This window comes from Oncorhynchus keta, chromosome 18, assembly GCF_023373465.1.
Source record: "Oncorhynchus keta strain PuntledgeMale-10-30-2019 chromosome 18, Oket_V2, whole genome shotgun sequence".
NCBI lineage: Eukaryota > Metazoa > Chordata > Actinopteri > Salmoniformes > Salmonidae > Oncorhynchus > Oncorhynchus keta.
In genome coordinates, this window is record NC_068438.1 from 37,677,855 (window position 1) to 37,694,924 (window position 17,070).

General features: G+C 38.7%; 1 protein-coding gene and 1 long non-coding RNA gene across 2 annotated transcripts in view; both read left to right on the forward strand.

The window, feature by feature from the left end:
- The window catches only part of cwf19l2 (CWF19 like cell cycle control factor 2), a 56,214-nt gene that overhangs the window by 20,940 nt on the left and 18,204 nt on the right, over positions 1-17,070 (forward strand). The gene's annotated exons all lie outside the window — the stretch shown is intronic.
- On the forward strand, positions 496-16,932 carry LOC127908762 (uncharacterized). The gene is made up of 19 exons (XR_008068354.1): positions 496-521; positions 801-852; positions 928-1,103; positions 1,222-2,576; positions 3,079-3,353; positions 3,731-3,780; positions 4,412-4,687; positions 5,170-5,270; positions 6,276-6,801; positions 8,658-8,983; positions 9,872-10,325; positions 11,362-11,887; positions 11,972-12,072; positions 12,198-12,247; positions 12,398-12,948; positions 13,090-13,339; positions 13,836-13,960; positions 15,057-15,708; positions 16,010-16,932. It is a non-coding gene; the product is annotated as an uncharacterized LOC127908762 (long non-coding RNA).

Genomic DNA, 17,070 nt, shown 5'->3' on the forward strand with positions numbered 1-17,070 from the left:
AACAAGGGCAGGTTAATATGTTGATAACAAGGGCAGGTTAATATGTTGATAACAAGGGCAGGTTAATATGTTGGTGACAAGGGCAGGTTAATATGTTGATAACAAGGGCAGGTTAATATGTTGATAACAAGGGCAGGTTAATATGTTGGATAACAAGGGCAGGTTAATATGTTGGATAACAAGGGCAGGTTAATATGTTGATAACAAGGGCAGGTTAATATGTTGGATAACAAGGGCAGGTTAATATGTTGGTGACAAGGGCAGGTTAATATGTTGGATAACAAGGGCAGGTTAATATGTTGGATAACAAGGGCAGGTTAATATGTTGGATAACAAGGGCAGGTTAATATGTTGATGACAAGGGCAGGTTAATATGTTGATAGGTTAATATGTTGATAACAAGGGCAGGTTAATATGTTGGGACAAGGGCAGGTTAATATGTTGATAACAAGGGCAGGTTAATATGTTGATAACAAGGGCAGGTTAATATGTTGATGTTAATATGTTGATAACAAGGGCAGGTTAATATGTTGATAACAAGGGCAGGTTAATATGTTGATAACAAGGGCAGGTTAATATGTTGATGACAAGGGCAGGTTAATATGTTGGATAACAAGGGCAGGTTAATATGTTGGATAACAAGGGCAGGTTAATATGTTGATAACAAGGGCAGGTTAATATGTTGGATAACAAGGGCAGGTTAATATGTTGATAACAAGGGCAGGTTAATATGTTGATAACAAGGGCAGGTTAATATGTTGATAACAAGGGCAGGTTAATATGTTGGATGACAAGGGCAGGTTAATATGTTGGATGACAAGGGCAGGTTAATATGTTGGATAACAAGGGCAGGTTAATATGTTGATAACAAGGGCAGGTTAATATGTTGATGACAAGGGCAGGTTAATATGTTGATAACAAGGGCAGGTTAATATGTTGGATAACAAGGGCAGGTTAATATGTTGATAACAAGGGCAGGTTAATATGTTGATGACAAGGGCAGGTTAATATGTTGACAACAAGGGCAGGTTAATATGTTGATAACAAGGGCAGGTTAATATGTTGATAACAAGGGCAGGTTAATATGTTGATGACAAGGGCAGGTTAATATCAAGGGCAGGTTAATATGTTGATAACAAGGGCAGGTTAATATGTTGATAACAAGGGCAGGTTAATATGTTGATGACAAGGGCAGGTTAATATGTTGGATAACAAGGGCAGGTTAATATGTTGATAACAAGGGCAGGTTAATATGTTGGATAACAAGGGCAGGTTAATATGTTGATAACAAGGGCAGGTTAATATGTTGATGACAAGGGCAGGTTAATATGTTGGTGACAAGGGCAGGTTAATATGTTGATGACAAGGGCAGGTTAATATGTTGATAACAAGGGCAGGTTAATATGTTGATAACAAGGGCAGGTTAATATGTTGATGACAAGGGCAGGTTAATATGTTGATGACAAGGGCAGGTTAATATGTTGATGACAAGGGCAGGTTAATATGTTGGTGACAAGGGCAGGTTAATATGTTGGATAACAAGGGCAGGTTAATATGTTGATAACAAGGGCAGGTTAATATGTTGATGACAAGGGCAGGTTAATATGTTGATAACAAGGGCAGGTTAATATGTTGGTGACAAGGGCAGGTTAATATGTTGATAACAAGGGCAGGTTAATATGTTGATAACAAGGGCAGGTTAATATGTTGGTGACAAGGGCAGGTTAATATGTTGGATAACAAGGGCAGGTTAATATGTTGATAACAAGGGCAGGTTAATATGTTGATAACAAGGGCAGGTTAATATGTTGATAACAAGGGCAGGTTAATATGTTGATAACAAGGGCAGGTTAATATGTTGATAACAAGGGCAGGTTAATATGTTGATAACAAGGGCAGGTTAATATGTTGATGACAAGGGCAGGTTAATATGTTGATGACAAGGGCAGGTTAATATGTTGATAACAAGGGCAGGTTAATATGTTGATAACAAGGGCAGGTTAATATGTTGATAACAAGGGCAGGTTAATATGTTGATGACAAGGGCAGGTTAATATGTTGATAACAAGGGCAGGTTAATATGTTGATAACAAGGGCAGGTTAATATGTTGATAACAAGGGCAGGTTAATATGTTGATAACAAGGGCAGGTTAATATGTTGATAACAAGGGCAGGTTAATATGTTGATGACAAGGGCAGGTTAATATGTTGGTGACAAGGGCAGGTTAATATGTTGGTGACAAGGGCAGGTTAATATGTTGGATAACAAGGGCAGGTTAATATGTTGGATAACAAGGGCAGGTTAATATGTTGATAACAAGGGCAGGTTAATATGTTGATGACAAGGGCAGGTTAATATGTTGATGACAAGGGCAGGTTAATATGTTGATGACAAGGGCAGGTTAATATGTTGGTGACAAGGGCAGGTTAATATGTTGATAACAAGGGCAGGTTAATATGTTGATAACAAGGGCAGGTTAATATGTTGATAACAAGGGCAGGTTAATATGTTGATAACAAGGGCAGGTTAATATGTTGATAACAAGGGCAGGTTAATATGTTGGTGACAAGGGCAGGTTAATATGTTGGATAACAAGGGCAGGTTAATATGTTGATAACAAGGGCAGGTTAATATGTTGATAACAAGGGCAGGTTAATATGTTGATGACAAGGGCAGGTTAATATGTTGGTGACAAGGGCAGGTTAATATGTTGGATAACAAGGGCAGGTTAATATGTTGATAACAAGGGCAGGTTAATATGTTGATAACAAGGGCAGGTTAATATGTTGATGACAAGGGCAGGTTAATATGTTGATGACAAGGGCAGGTTAATATGTTGATAACAAGGGCAGGTTAATATGTTGATAACAAGGGCAGGTTAATATGTTGATAACAAGGGCAGGTTAATATGTTGATAACAAGGGCAGGTTAATATGTTGATGACAAGGGCAGGTTAATATGTTGATGACAAGGGCAGGTTAATATGTTGATAACAAGGGCAGGTTAATATGTTGATAACAAGGGCAGGTTAATATGTTGATGACAAGGGCAGGTTAATATGTTGATAACAAGGGCAGGTTAATATGTTGGTGACAAGGGCAGGTTAATATGTTGATAACAAGGGCAGGTTAATATGTTGATAACAAGGGCAGGTTAATATGTTGATAACAAGGGCAGGTTAATATGTTGATGACAAGGGCAGGTTAATATGTTGGTGACAAGGGCAGGTTAATATGTTGATAACAAGGGCAGGTTAATATGTTGATAACAAGGGCAGGTTAATATGTTGATAACAAGGGCAGGTTAATATGTTGATAACAAGGGCAGGTTAATATGTTGATGACAAGGGCAGGTTAATATGTTGGTGACAAGGGCAGGTTAATATGTTGATAACAAGGGCAGGTTAATATGTTGATAACAAGGGCAGGTTAATATGTTGGTAACAAGGGCAGGTTAATATGTTGATAACAAGGGCAGGTTAATATGTTGGTGACAAGGGCAGGTTAATATGTTGGTGACAAGGGCAGGTTAATATGTTGATAACAAGGGCAGGTTAATATGTTGGATAACAAGGGCAGGTTAATATGTTGATGACAAGGGCAGGTTAATATGTTGGATAACAAGGGCAGGTTAATATGTTGGATAACAAGGGCAGGTTAATATGTTGATAACAAGGGCAGGTTAATATGTTGATAACAAGGGCAGGTTAATATGTTGTGACAAGGGCAGGTTAATATGTTGGTGACAAGGGCAGGTTAATATGTTGATGACAAGGGCAGGTTAATATGTTGATAACAAGGGCAGGTTAATATGTTGATAACAAGGGCAGGTTAATATGTTGATGACAAGGGCAGGTTAATATGTTGTTAATATAACAAGGGCAGGTTAATATGTTGATGACAAGGGCAGGTTAATATGTTGATGACAAGGGCAGGTTAATATGTTGATGACAAGGGCAGGTTAATATGTTGATAACAAGGGCAGGTTAATATGTTGATAACAAGGGCAGGTTAATATGTTGATAACAAGGGCAGGTTAATATGTTGATGACAAGGGCAGGTTAATATGTTGATAACAAGGGCAGGTTAATATGTTGATGACAAGGGCAGGTTAATATGTTGATGACAAGGGCAGGTTAATATGTTGATAACAAGGGCAGGTTAATATGTTGATAACAAGGGCAGGTTAATATGTTGATAACAAGGGCAGGTTAATATGTTGATAACAAGGGCAGGTTAATATGTTGATAACAAGGGCAGGTTAATATGTTGATAACAAGGGCAGGTTAATATGTTGGATGACAAGGGCAGGTTAATATGTTGATAACAAGGGCAGGTTAATATGTGGATAACAAGGGCAGGTTAATATGTTGATAACAAGGGCAGGTTAATATGTTGGTGACAAGGGCAGGTTAATATGTTGATAACAAGGGCAGGTTAATATGTTGGTGACAAGGGCAGGTTAATATGTTGATAACAAGGGCAGGTTAATATGTTGATAACAAGGGCAGGTTAATATGTTGGTGACAAGGGCAGGTTAATATGTTGATAACAAGGGCAGGTTAATATGTTGATAACAAGGGCAGGTTAATATGTTGGTGACAAGGGCAGGTTAATATGTTGATAACAAGGGCAGGTTAATATGTTGGATAACAAGGGCAGGTTAATATGTTGGTGACAAGGGCAGGTTAATATGTTGATAACAAGGGCAGGTTAATATGTTGGTAACAAGGGCAGGTTAATATGTTGGTGACAAGGGCAGGTTAATATGTTGGATAACAAGGGCAGGTTAATATGTTGATAACAAGGGCAGGTTAATATGTTGGTGACAAGGGCAGGTTAATATGTTGGATAACAAGGGCAGGTTAATATGTTGGATAACAAGGGCAGGTTAATATGTTGGTGACAAGGGCAGGTTAATATGTTGATAACAAGGGCAGGTTAATATGTTGATAACAAGGGCAGGTTAATATGTTGGTAACAAGGGCAGGTTAATATGTTGGATAACAAGGGCAGGTTAATATGTTGGATAACAAGGGCAGGTTAATATGTTGGATAACAAGGGCAGGTTAATATGTTGGTGACAAGGGCAGGTTAATATGTTGGATAACAAGGGCAGGTTAATATGTTGATGACAAGGGCAGGTTAATATGTTGATGACAAGGGCAGGTTAATATGTTGGATAACAAGGGCAGGTTAATATGTTGATAACAAGGGCAGGTTAATATGTTGATAACAAGGGCAGGTTAATATGTTGATGACAAGGGCAGGTTAATATGTTGATGACAAGGGCAGGTTAATATGTTGGTGACAAGGGCAGGTTAATATGTTGATAACAAGGGCAGGTTAATATGTTGGATAACAAGGGCAGGTTAATATGTTGGTGACAAGGGCAGGTTAATATGTGGATAACAAGGGCAGGTTAATATGTTGATAACAAGGGCAGGTTAATATGTTGATAACAAGGGCAGGTTAATATGTTGATAACAAGGGCAGGTTAATATGTTGGTGACAAGGGCAGGTTAATATGTTGATAACAAGGGCAGGTTAATATGTTGATAACAAGGGCAGGTTAATATGTTGATAACAAGGGCAGGTTAATATGTTGATAACAAGGGCAGGTTAATATGTTGGATAACAAGGGCAGGTTAATATGTTGGTGACAAGGGCAGGTTAATATGTTGATAACAAGGGCAGGTTAATATGTTGATAACAAGGGCAGGTTAATATGTTGATAACAAGGGCAGGTTAATATGTTGATAACAAGGGCAGGTTAATATGTTGATGACAAGGGCAGGTTAATATGTTGATAACAAGGGCAGGTTAATATGTTGATAACAAGGGCAGGTTAATATGTTGATAACAAGGGCAGGTTAATATGTTGATAACAAGGGCAGGTTAATATGTTGATGACAAGGGCAGGTTAATATGTTGGTGACAAGGGCAGGTTAATATGTTGGTGACAAGGGCAGGTTAATATGTTGGTGACAAGGGCAGGTTAATATGTTGGTGACAAGGGCAGGTTAATATGTTGGTAACAAGGGCAGGTTAATATGTGGATAACAAGGGCAGGTTAATATGTTGATAACAAGGTTAATAGGTTAATATGTTGATAACAAGGGCAGGTTAATATGTTGATAACAAGGGCAGGTTAATATGTTGGTGACAAGGGCAGGTTAATATGTTGATAACAAGGGCAGGTTAATATGTTGATAACAAGGGCAGGTTAATATGTTGATAACAAGGGCAGGTTAATATGTTGATAACAAGGGCAGGTTAATATGTTGATGACAAGGGCAGGTTAATATGTTGGTGACAAGGGCAGGTTAATATGTTGATAACAAGGGCAGGTTAATATGTTGATAACAAGGGCAGGTTAATATGTTGATAACAAGGGCAGGTTAATATGTTGATAACAAGGGCAGGTTAATATGTTGGTGACAAGGGCAGGTTAATATGTTGGTGACAAGGGCAGGTTAATATGTTGATAACAAGGGCAGGTTAATATGTTGATAACAAGGGCAGGTTAATATGTTGATAACAAGGGCAGGTTAATATGTTGATAACAAGGGCAGGTTAATATGTTGATAACAAGGGCAGGTTAATATGTTGATAACAAGGGCAGGTTAATATGTTGATAACAAGGGCAGGTTAATATGTTGATAACAAGGGCAGGTTAATATGTTGATAACAAGGGCAGGTTAATATGTTGATAACAAGGGCAGGTTAATATGTTGATAACAAGGGCAGGTTAATATGTTGATGACAAGGGCAGGTTAATATGTTGGATAACAAGGGCAGGTTAATATGTTGGTGACAAGGGCAGGTTAATATGTTGATAACAAGGGCAGGTTAATATGTTGATAACAAGGGCAGGTTAATATGTTGATAACAAGGGCAGGTTAATATGTTGATAACAAGGGCAGGTTAATATGTTGATGACAAGGGCAGGTTAATATGTTGATAACAAGGGCAGGTTAATATGTTGATAACAAGGGCAGGTTAATATGTTGATGACAAGGCAGGTTAATATGTTGATAACAAGGGCAGGTTAATATGTTGATAACAAGGGCAGGTTAATATGTTGATAACAAGGGCAGGTTAATATGTTGATAACAAGGGCAGGTTAATATGTTGATAACAAGGGCAGGTTAATATGTTGATAACAAGGGCAGGTTAATATGTTGATAACAAGGGCAGGTTAATATGTTGATAACAAGGGCAGGTTAATATGTTGATAACAAGGGCAGGTTAATATGTTGATAACAAGGGCAGGTTAACAAGGGCAGGTTATATGTTGATAACAAGGGCAGGTTAATATGTTGATAACAAGGGCAGGTTAATATGTTGATAACAAGGGCAGGTTAATATGTTGATAACAAGGGCAGGTTAATATGTTGATGACAAGGGCAGGTTAATATGTTGGTGACAAGCAGGCAGGTTAATATGTTGATGACAAGGGCAGGTTAATATGTTGATAACAAGGGCAGGTTAATATGTTGGATGACAAGGGCAGGTTAATATGTTGATAACAAGGGCAGGTTAATATGTTGATAACAAGGGCAGGTTAATATGTTGATAACAAGGGCAGGTTAATATGTTGATGACAAGGGCAGGTTAATATGACAAGGGCAGGTTAATATGATAACAAGGGCAGGTTAATATGTTGATAACAAGGGCAGGTTAATATGTTGATAACAAGGGCAGGTTAATATGTTGATGCAGGTTAATATGTTGATAACAAGGGCAGGTTAATATGTTGATAACAAGGGCAGGTTAATATGTTGATGACAAGGGCAGGTTAATATGTTGATGACAAGGGCAGGTTAATATGTTGGATAACAAGGGCAGGTTAATATGTTGGTGACAAGGGCAGGTTAATATGTTGGTGACAAGGGCAGGTTAATATGTTGATAACAAGGGCAGGTTAATATGTTGATGACAAGGGCAGGTTAATATGTTGATAACAAGGGCAGGTTAATATGTTGATAACAAGGGCAGGTTAATATGTTGATGACAAGGGCAGGTTAATATGTTGATAACAAGGGCAGGTTAATATGTTGATAACAAGGGCAGGTTAATATGTTGATAACAAGGGCAGGTTAATATGTTGATAACAAGGGCAGGTTAATATGTTGATAACAAGGGCAGGTTAATATGTTGATAACAAGGGCAGGTTAATATGTTGGTGACAAGGGCAGGTTAATATGTTGATAACAAGGGCAGGTTAATATGTTGGTGACAAGGGCAGGTTAATAACAAGGGCAGGTTAATATGTTGATAACAAGGGCAGGTTAATATGTTGATGACAAGGGCAGGTTAATATGTTGATGACAAGGGCAGGTTAATATGTTGATGACAAGGGCAGGTTAATATGTTGATGACAAGGGCAGGTTAATATGTTGATAACAAGGGCAGGTTAATATGTTGATAACAATGTTGGGCAGGTTAATATGTTGATAACAAGGGCAGGTTAATATGTTGATGACAAGGGCAGGTTAATAGTTGTTAATATGTTGATGACAAGGGCAGGTTAATATGTTGATGACAAGGGCAGGTTAATATGTTGATGACAAGGGCAGGTTAATATGTTGATGACAAGGGCAGGTTAATATGTTGATGACAAGGGCAGGTTAATATGTTAATGACAAGGGCAGGTTAATATGTTGATAACAAGGGCAGGTTAATATGTTGATAACAAGGGCAGGTTAATATGTTGATGACAAGGGCAGGTTAATATGTTGATGACAAGGGCAGGTTAATATGTTGATAACAAGGGCAGGTTAATATGTTGATGACAAGGGCAGGTTAATATGTTGATAACAAGGGCAGGTTAATATGTTGATGACAAGGGCAGGTTAATATGTTGATGACAAGGGCAGGTTAATATGTTGGATAACAAGGGCAGGTTAATATGTTGATAACAAGGGCAGGTTAATATGTTGATAACAAGGGCAGGTTAATATGTTGATAACAAGGGCAGGTTAATATGTTGATAACAAGGGCAGGTTAATATGTTGGTGACAAGGGCAGGTTAATATGTTGATAACAAGGGCAGGTTAATATGTTGATAACAAGGGCAGGTTAATATGTTGATAACAAGTTAATATGTTGATAACAGGTTAATATGTTGATAACAAGGGCAGGTTAATATGTTGATAACAAGGGCAGGTTAATATGTTGATGACAAGGGCAGGTTAATATGTTGATGACAAGGGCAGGTTAATATGTTGATGACAAGGGCAGGTTAATATGTTGATGACAAGGGCAGGTTAATATGTTGATAACAAGGGCAGGTTAATATGTTGGTGACAAGGGCAGGTTAATATGTTGATAACAAGGGCAGGTTAATATGTTGATAACAAGGGCAGGTTAATATGTTGATGACAAGGGCAGGTTAATATGTTGATGACAAGGGCAGGTTAATATGGTGACAAGGGCAGGTTAATATGTTGATGACAAGGGCAGGTTAATATGTTGATGACAAGGGCAGGTTAATATGTTGATAACAAGGGCAGGTTAATATGTTGATAACAAGGGCAGGTTAATATGTTGATAACAAGGGCAGGTTAATATGTTGGATAACAAGGGCAGGTTAATATGTTGATAACAAGGGCAGGTTAATATGTTGATAACAAGGGCAGGTTAATATGTTGATAACAAGGGCAGGTTAATATGTTGGTGACAAGGGCAGGTTAATATGTTGATAACAAGGGCAGGTTAATATGTTGGTGACAAGGGCAGGTTAATATGTTGGTGACAAGGGCAGGTTAATATGTTGATAACAAGGGCAGGTTAATATGTTGGATGACAAGGGCAGGTTAATATGTTGGTGACAAGGGCAGGTTAATATGTTGGATAACAAGGGCAGGTTAATATGTTGGATGACAAGGGCAGGTTAATATGTTGGATAACAAGGGCAGGTTAATATGTTGATAACAAGGGCAGGTTAATATGTTGATAACAAGGGCAGGTTAATATGTTGATGACAAGGGCAGGTTAATATGTTGATGACAAGGGCAGGTTAATATGTTGATGACAAGGGCAGGTTAATATGTTGATAACAAGGGCAGGTTAATATGTTGATAACAAGGGCAGGTTAATATGTTGATAACAAGGGCAGGTTAATATGTTGATAACAAGGGCAGGTTAATATGTTGATAACAAGGGCAGGTTAATATGTTGATGACAAGGGCAGGTTAATATGTTGATGACAAGGGCAGGTTAATATGTTGGATAACAAGGGCAGGTTAATATGTTGATGACAAGGGCAGGTTAATATGTTGATGACAAGGGCAGGTTAATATGTTGGATAACAAGGGCAGGTTAATATGTTGATGACAAGGGCAGGTTAATATGTTGATAACAAGGGCAGGTTAATATGTTGATAACAAGGGCAGGTTAATATGTTGATACAAGGGCAGGTTAATATGTTGATAACAAGGGCAGGTTAATATGTTGATAACAAGGGCAGGTTAATATGTTGATAACAAGGGCAGGTTAATATGTTGATAACAAGGGCAGGTTAATATGTTGATAACAAGGGCAGGTTAATATGTTGATGACAAGGGCAGGTTAATATGTTGATAACAAGGGCAGGTTAATATGTTGATAACAAGGGCAGGTTAATATGTTGGTGACAAGGGCAGGTTAATATGTTGATAACAAGGGCAGGTTAATATGTTGGATGACAAGGGCAGGTTAATATGTTGATGACAAGGGCAGGTTAATATGTTGATAACAAGGGCAGGTTAATATGTTGATGACAAGGGCAGGTTAATATGTTGATAACAAGGGCAGGTTAATATGTTGATGACAAGGGCAGGTTAATATGTTGATGACAAGGGCAGGTTAATATGTTGATAACAAGGGCAGGTTAATATGTTGATGACAAGGGCAGGTTAATATGTTGATAACAAGGGCAGGTTAATATGTTGATAACAAGGGCAGGTTAATATGTTGATAACAAGGGCAGGTTAATATGTTGATAACAATGACAAGGGCAGGTTAATATGTTGATGACAAGGGCAGGTTAATATGTTGATAACAAGGGCAGGTTAATATGTTGATGACATGACAAGGGCAGGTTAATATGTTGATGACAAGGGCAGGTTAATATGTTGATGACAAGGGCAGGTTAATATGTTGATAACAAGGGCAGGTTAATATGTTGATAACAAGGGCAGGTTAATATGTTGATAACAAGGGCAGGTTAATATGTTGATGACAAGGGCAGGTTAATATGTTGATAACAAGGGCAGGTTAATATGTTGATAACAAGGGCAGGTTAATATGTTGATAACAAGGGCAGGTTAATATGTTGATGACAAGGGCAGGTTAATATGTTGATGACAAGGGCAGGTTAATATGTTGATGACAAGGGCAGGTTAATATGTTGATAACAAGGGCAGGTTAATATGTTGATAACAAGGGCAGGTTAATATGTTGATGACAAGGGCAGGTTAATATGTTGATAACAAGGGCAGGTTAATATGTTGATGACAAGGGCAGGTTAATATGTTGATAACAAGGGCAGGTTAATATGTTGATAACAAGGGCAGGTTAATATGTTGATAACAAGGGCAGGTTAATATGTTGATGACAAGGGCAGGTTAATATGTTGATGACAAGGGCAGGTTAATATGTTGATGACAAGGGCAGGTTAATATGTTGATAACAAGGGCAGGTTAATATGTTGATAACAAGGGCAGGTTAATATGTTGATAACAAGGGCAGGTTAATATGTTGATAACAAGGGCAGGTTAATATGTTGATGACAAGGGCAGGTTAATATGTTGGTGACAAGGGCAGGTTAATATGTTGGATAACAAGGGCAGGTTAATATGTTGATAACAAGGGCAGGTTAATATGTTGATGACAAGGGCAGGTTAATATGTTGATGACAAGGGCAGGTTAATATGTTGATAACAAGGGCAGGTTAATATGTTTGATATGTTGATGACAAGGGCAGGTTAATATGTTGGATAACAAGGGCAGGTTAATATGTTGATAACAAGGGCAGGTTAATATGTTGATGACAAGGGCAGGTTAATATGTTGATAACAAGGGCAGGTTAATATGTTGATAACAAGGGCAGGTTAATATGTTGATAACAAGGGCAGGTTAATATGTTGATGACAAGGGCAGGTTAATATGTTGACAACAAGGGCAGGTTAATATGTTGGTGACAAGGGCAGGTTAATATGTTGATAACAAGGGCAGGTTAATATGTTGATGACAAGGGCAGGTTAATATGTTGATAACAAGGGCAGGTTAATATGTTGATGACAAGGGCAGGTTAATATGTTGGTGACAAGGGCAGGTTAATATGTTGATAACAAGGGCAGGTTAATATGTTGATGACAAGGGCAGGTTAATATGTTGATAACAAGGGCAGGTTAATATGTTGATAACAAGGGCAGGTTAATATGTTGATGACAAGGGCAGGTTAATATGTTGATAACAAGGGCAGGTTAATATGTTGATGACAAGGGCAGGTTAATATGTTGATAACAAGGGCAGGTTAATATGTTGATAACAAGGGCAGGTTAATATGTTGATAACAAGGGCAGGTTAATATGTTGATAACAAGGGCAGGTTAATATGTTGATGACAAGGGCAGGTTAATATGTTGATGACAAGGGCAGGTTAATATGTTGATGACAAGGGCAGGTTAATATGTTGATGACAAGGGCAGGTTAATATGTTGATGACAAGGGCAGGTTAATATGTTGATGACAAGGGCAGGTTAATATGTTGATGACAAGGGCAGGTTAATATGTTGATAACAAGGGCAGGTTAATATGTTGATAACAAGGGCAGGTTAATATGTTGGATAACAAGGGCAGGTTAATATGTTGATAACAAGGGCAGGTTAATATGTTGATAACAAGGGCAGGTTAATATGTTGATAACAAGGGCAGGTTAATATGTTGATAACAAGGGCAGGTTAATATGTTGATGACAAGGGCAGGTTAATATGTTGATGACAAGGGCAGGTTAATATGTTGATGACAAGGGCAGGTTAATATGTTGATAACAAGGGCAGGTTAATATGTTGATAACAAGGGCAGGTTAATATGTTGTTAGGTTAATATGTTGATGACAAGGGCAGGTTAATATGTTGATGACAAGGGCAGGTTAATATGTTGATAACAAGGGCAGGTTAATATGTTGATAACAAGGGCAGGTTAATATGTTGATAACAAGGGCAGGTTAATATGTTGATAACAAGGGCAGGTTAATATGTTGATAACAAGGGCAGGTTAATATGTTGATAACAAGGGCAGGTTAATATGTTGATAACAAGGGCAGGTTAATATGTTGATAACAAGGGCAGGTTAATATGTTGATGACAAGGGCAGGTTAATATGTTGATGACAAGGGCAGGTTAATATGTTGATGACAAGGGCAGGTTAATATGTTGATGACAAGGGCAGGTTAATATGTTGATGACAAGGGCAGGTTAATATGTTGATGACAAGGGCAGGTTAATATGTTGATGACAAGGGCAGGTTAATATGTTGGATGACAAGGGCAGGTTAATATGTTGATAACAAGGGCAGGTTAATATGTTGATGACAAGGGCAGGTTAATATGTTGATAACAAGGGCAGGTTAATATGTTGATGACAAGGGCAGGTTAATATGTTGATAACAAGGGCAGGTTAATATGTTGATGACAAGGGCAGGTTAATATGTTGATGACAAGGGCAGGTTAATATGTTGATGACAAGGGCAGGTTAATATGTTGGATAACAAGGGCAGGTTAATATGTTGATAACAAGGGCAGGTTAACAAGGGCAGGTTAATATGTTGATGACATGACAAGGGCAGGTTAATATGTTGATGACAAGGGCAGGTTAATATGTTGATGACAAGGGCAGGTTAATATGTTGATAACAAGGGCAGGTTAATATGTTGATAACAAGGGCAGGTTAATATGTTGATAACAAGGGCAGGTTAATATGTTGATGACAAGGGCAGGTTAATATGTTGATGACAAGGGCAGGTTAATATGTTGATGACAAGGGCAGGTTAATATGTTGATAACAAGGGCAGGTTAATATGTTGATAACAAGGGCAGGTTAATATGTTGATAACAAGGGCAGGTTAATATGTTGATAACAAGGGCAGGTTAATATGTTGATGACAAGGGCAGGTTAATATAACAAGGGCAGGTTAATATGTTGGATAACAAGGGCAGGTTAATATGTTGATAACAAGGGCAGGTTAATATGTTGATGACAAGGGCAGGTTAATATGTTGATAACAAGGGCAGGTTAATATGTTGGTGACAAGGGCAGGTTAATATGTTGGATAACAAGGGCAGGTTAATATGTTGATAACAAGGGCAGGTTAATATGTTGATGACAAGGGCAGGTTAATATGTTGATAACAAGGGCAGGTTAATATGTTGGTGACAAGGGCAGGTTAATATGTTGGATAACAAGGGCAGGTTAATATGTTGATGACAAGGGCAGGTTAATATGTTGATAACAAGGGCAGGTTAATATGTTGGTGACAAGGGCAGGTTAATATGTTGATAACAAGGGCAGGTTAATATGTTGTGACAAGGGCAGGTTAATATGTTGATAACAAGGGCAGGTTAATATGTTGGTGACAAGGGCAGGTTAATATGTTGGTGACAAGGGCAGGTTAATATGTTGATAACAAGGGCAGGTTAATATGTTGATGACAAGGGCAGGTTAATATGTTGGTGACAAGGGCAGGTTAATATGTTGATAACAAGGGCAGGTTAATATGTTGGTGACAAGGGCAGGTTAATATGTTGATGACAAGGGCAGGTTAATATGTTGATGACAAGGGCAGGTTAATATGTTGATAACAAGGGCAGGTTAATATGTTGGTGACAAGGGCAGGTTAATATGTTGATAACAAGGGCAGGTTAATATGTTGATAACAAGGGCAGGTTAATATGTTGATGACAAGGGCAGGTTAATATGTTGATGACAAGGGCAGGTTAATATGTTGATGACAAGGGCAGGTTAATATGTTGATGACAAGGGCAGGTTAATATGTTGATGACAAGGGCAGGTTAATATGTTGATGACAAGGGCAGGTTAATATGTTGATGACAAGGGCAGGTTAATATGTTGATAACAAGGGCAGGTTAATATGTTGATAACAAGGGCAGGTTAATATGTTGATAACAAGGGCAGGTTAATATGTTGATAACAAGGGCAGGTTAATATGTTGATAACAAGGGCAGGTTAATATGTTGATAACAAGGGCAGGTTAATATGTTGATAACAAGGGCAGGTTAATATGTTGATGACAAGGGCAGGTTAATATGTTGGATAACAAGGGCAGGTTAATATGTTGGTGACAAGGGCAGGTTAATATGTTGGATAACAAGGGCAGGTTAATATGTTGATAACAAGGGCAGGTTAATATGTTGATAACAAGGGCAGGTTAATATGTTGATGACAAGGGCAGGTTAATATGTTGATGACAAGGGCAGGTTAATATGTTGATAACAAGGGCAGGTTAATATGTTGATGACAAGGGCAGGTTAATATGTTGATAACAAGGGCAGGTTAATATGTTGATAACAAGGGCAGGTTAATATGTTGATAACAAGGGCAGGTTAATATGTTGATAACAAGGGCAGGTTAATATGTTGATAACAAGGGCAGGTTAATATGTTGATAACAAGGGCAGGTTAATATGTTGATGACAAGGGCAGGTTAATATGTTGATAACAAGGGCAGGTTAATATGTTGGTGACAAGGGCAGGTTAATATGTTGATAACAAGGGCAGGTTAATATGTTGATGACAAGGGCAGGTTAATATGTTGATAACAAGGGCAGGTTAATATGTTGATAACAAGGGCAGGTTAATATGTTGATAACAAGGGCAGGTTAATATGTTGATAACAAGGGCAGGTTAATATGTTGATAACAAGGGCAGGTTAATATGTTGATAACAAGGGCAGGTTAATATGTTGGATAACAAGGGCAGGTTAATATGTTGGTGACAAGGGCAGGTTAATATGTTGATAACAAGGGCAGGTTAATATGTTGGAGGGGTACTAGAGATCTTTAGTTATTGGCTAGACTGAACATGTAGAAGCATTCTTTCAATACACAGATGATTATCTGAACTCTGAACCTGAAGTAATTTATTCTCTGTGACAATAAGATAGTATGCTTACACACACACACACACACACACACACACACACACACACACACACACACACACACACACACACACACACACACACACACACACACTGTCCTTGACCCTGTTCCTGTCTACTGATGGAGAAAACCTTCCCATCGCTTCAGCCTAACTTTAAAATGACCTCTCACACTAATCTCTCCTCCACTTGACCTTCTCCTTTTTTGATTTGTTTACACACAATCATTCCCCCCATTCATCACAGTCTGCACGGTGACAGTCTGCACGGTGACCGTTTACCCATTCAGCAGTTATCACGTCACTCACCATGGAACTCCCTGAATTAACCAGACGTTCTCTCCTACATATTTACTCTCGCTCTTTTTCTTGCCCTCACTCCCTCTATTCCCAACTCAACTCCCATCTCTCCCCATTCCTCTTACTCTTTCTTTCCTTTCGCTCTGTCCTTTTTGCTCTAATGCTCCCCCTTCTCTCTCTATCATTAGCTAAGTCATTAAGTTAAACCAGCACCCAGAAGCCCTTTAAACCTCTGCAGCGTGACATTAAGGTGCCGTTTTAGAAGTGTAGGTAATCTGTGAGAGAGAAACAGTCTGGAGGGAACGAGACAGAAGAAGACTGTTTCTGAGACAAGACGGCCATCAGAAAGAACATGGCAGAAAGAGGGGGGAGGGAGAGGTGGTTAGAGATGGATGGAGGGTGAAAGAGAGCAGGGAAATGGACCAGAAAGAGCGACGGGTGGAGATGGAGGGAGAGAGGGAGAGAGAGGGAGAGAGAGGGAGAGAGGGAGCCATCGGTGGAGAAGAGAGCAGGGAAATGGACCAGAAAGAGCGACGGGTGGAGATTGTAGGGAGAGAGGGAGCCATCGGTGGAGAAGAGAGCAGTGAAATGGACCAGAAAGAGCGA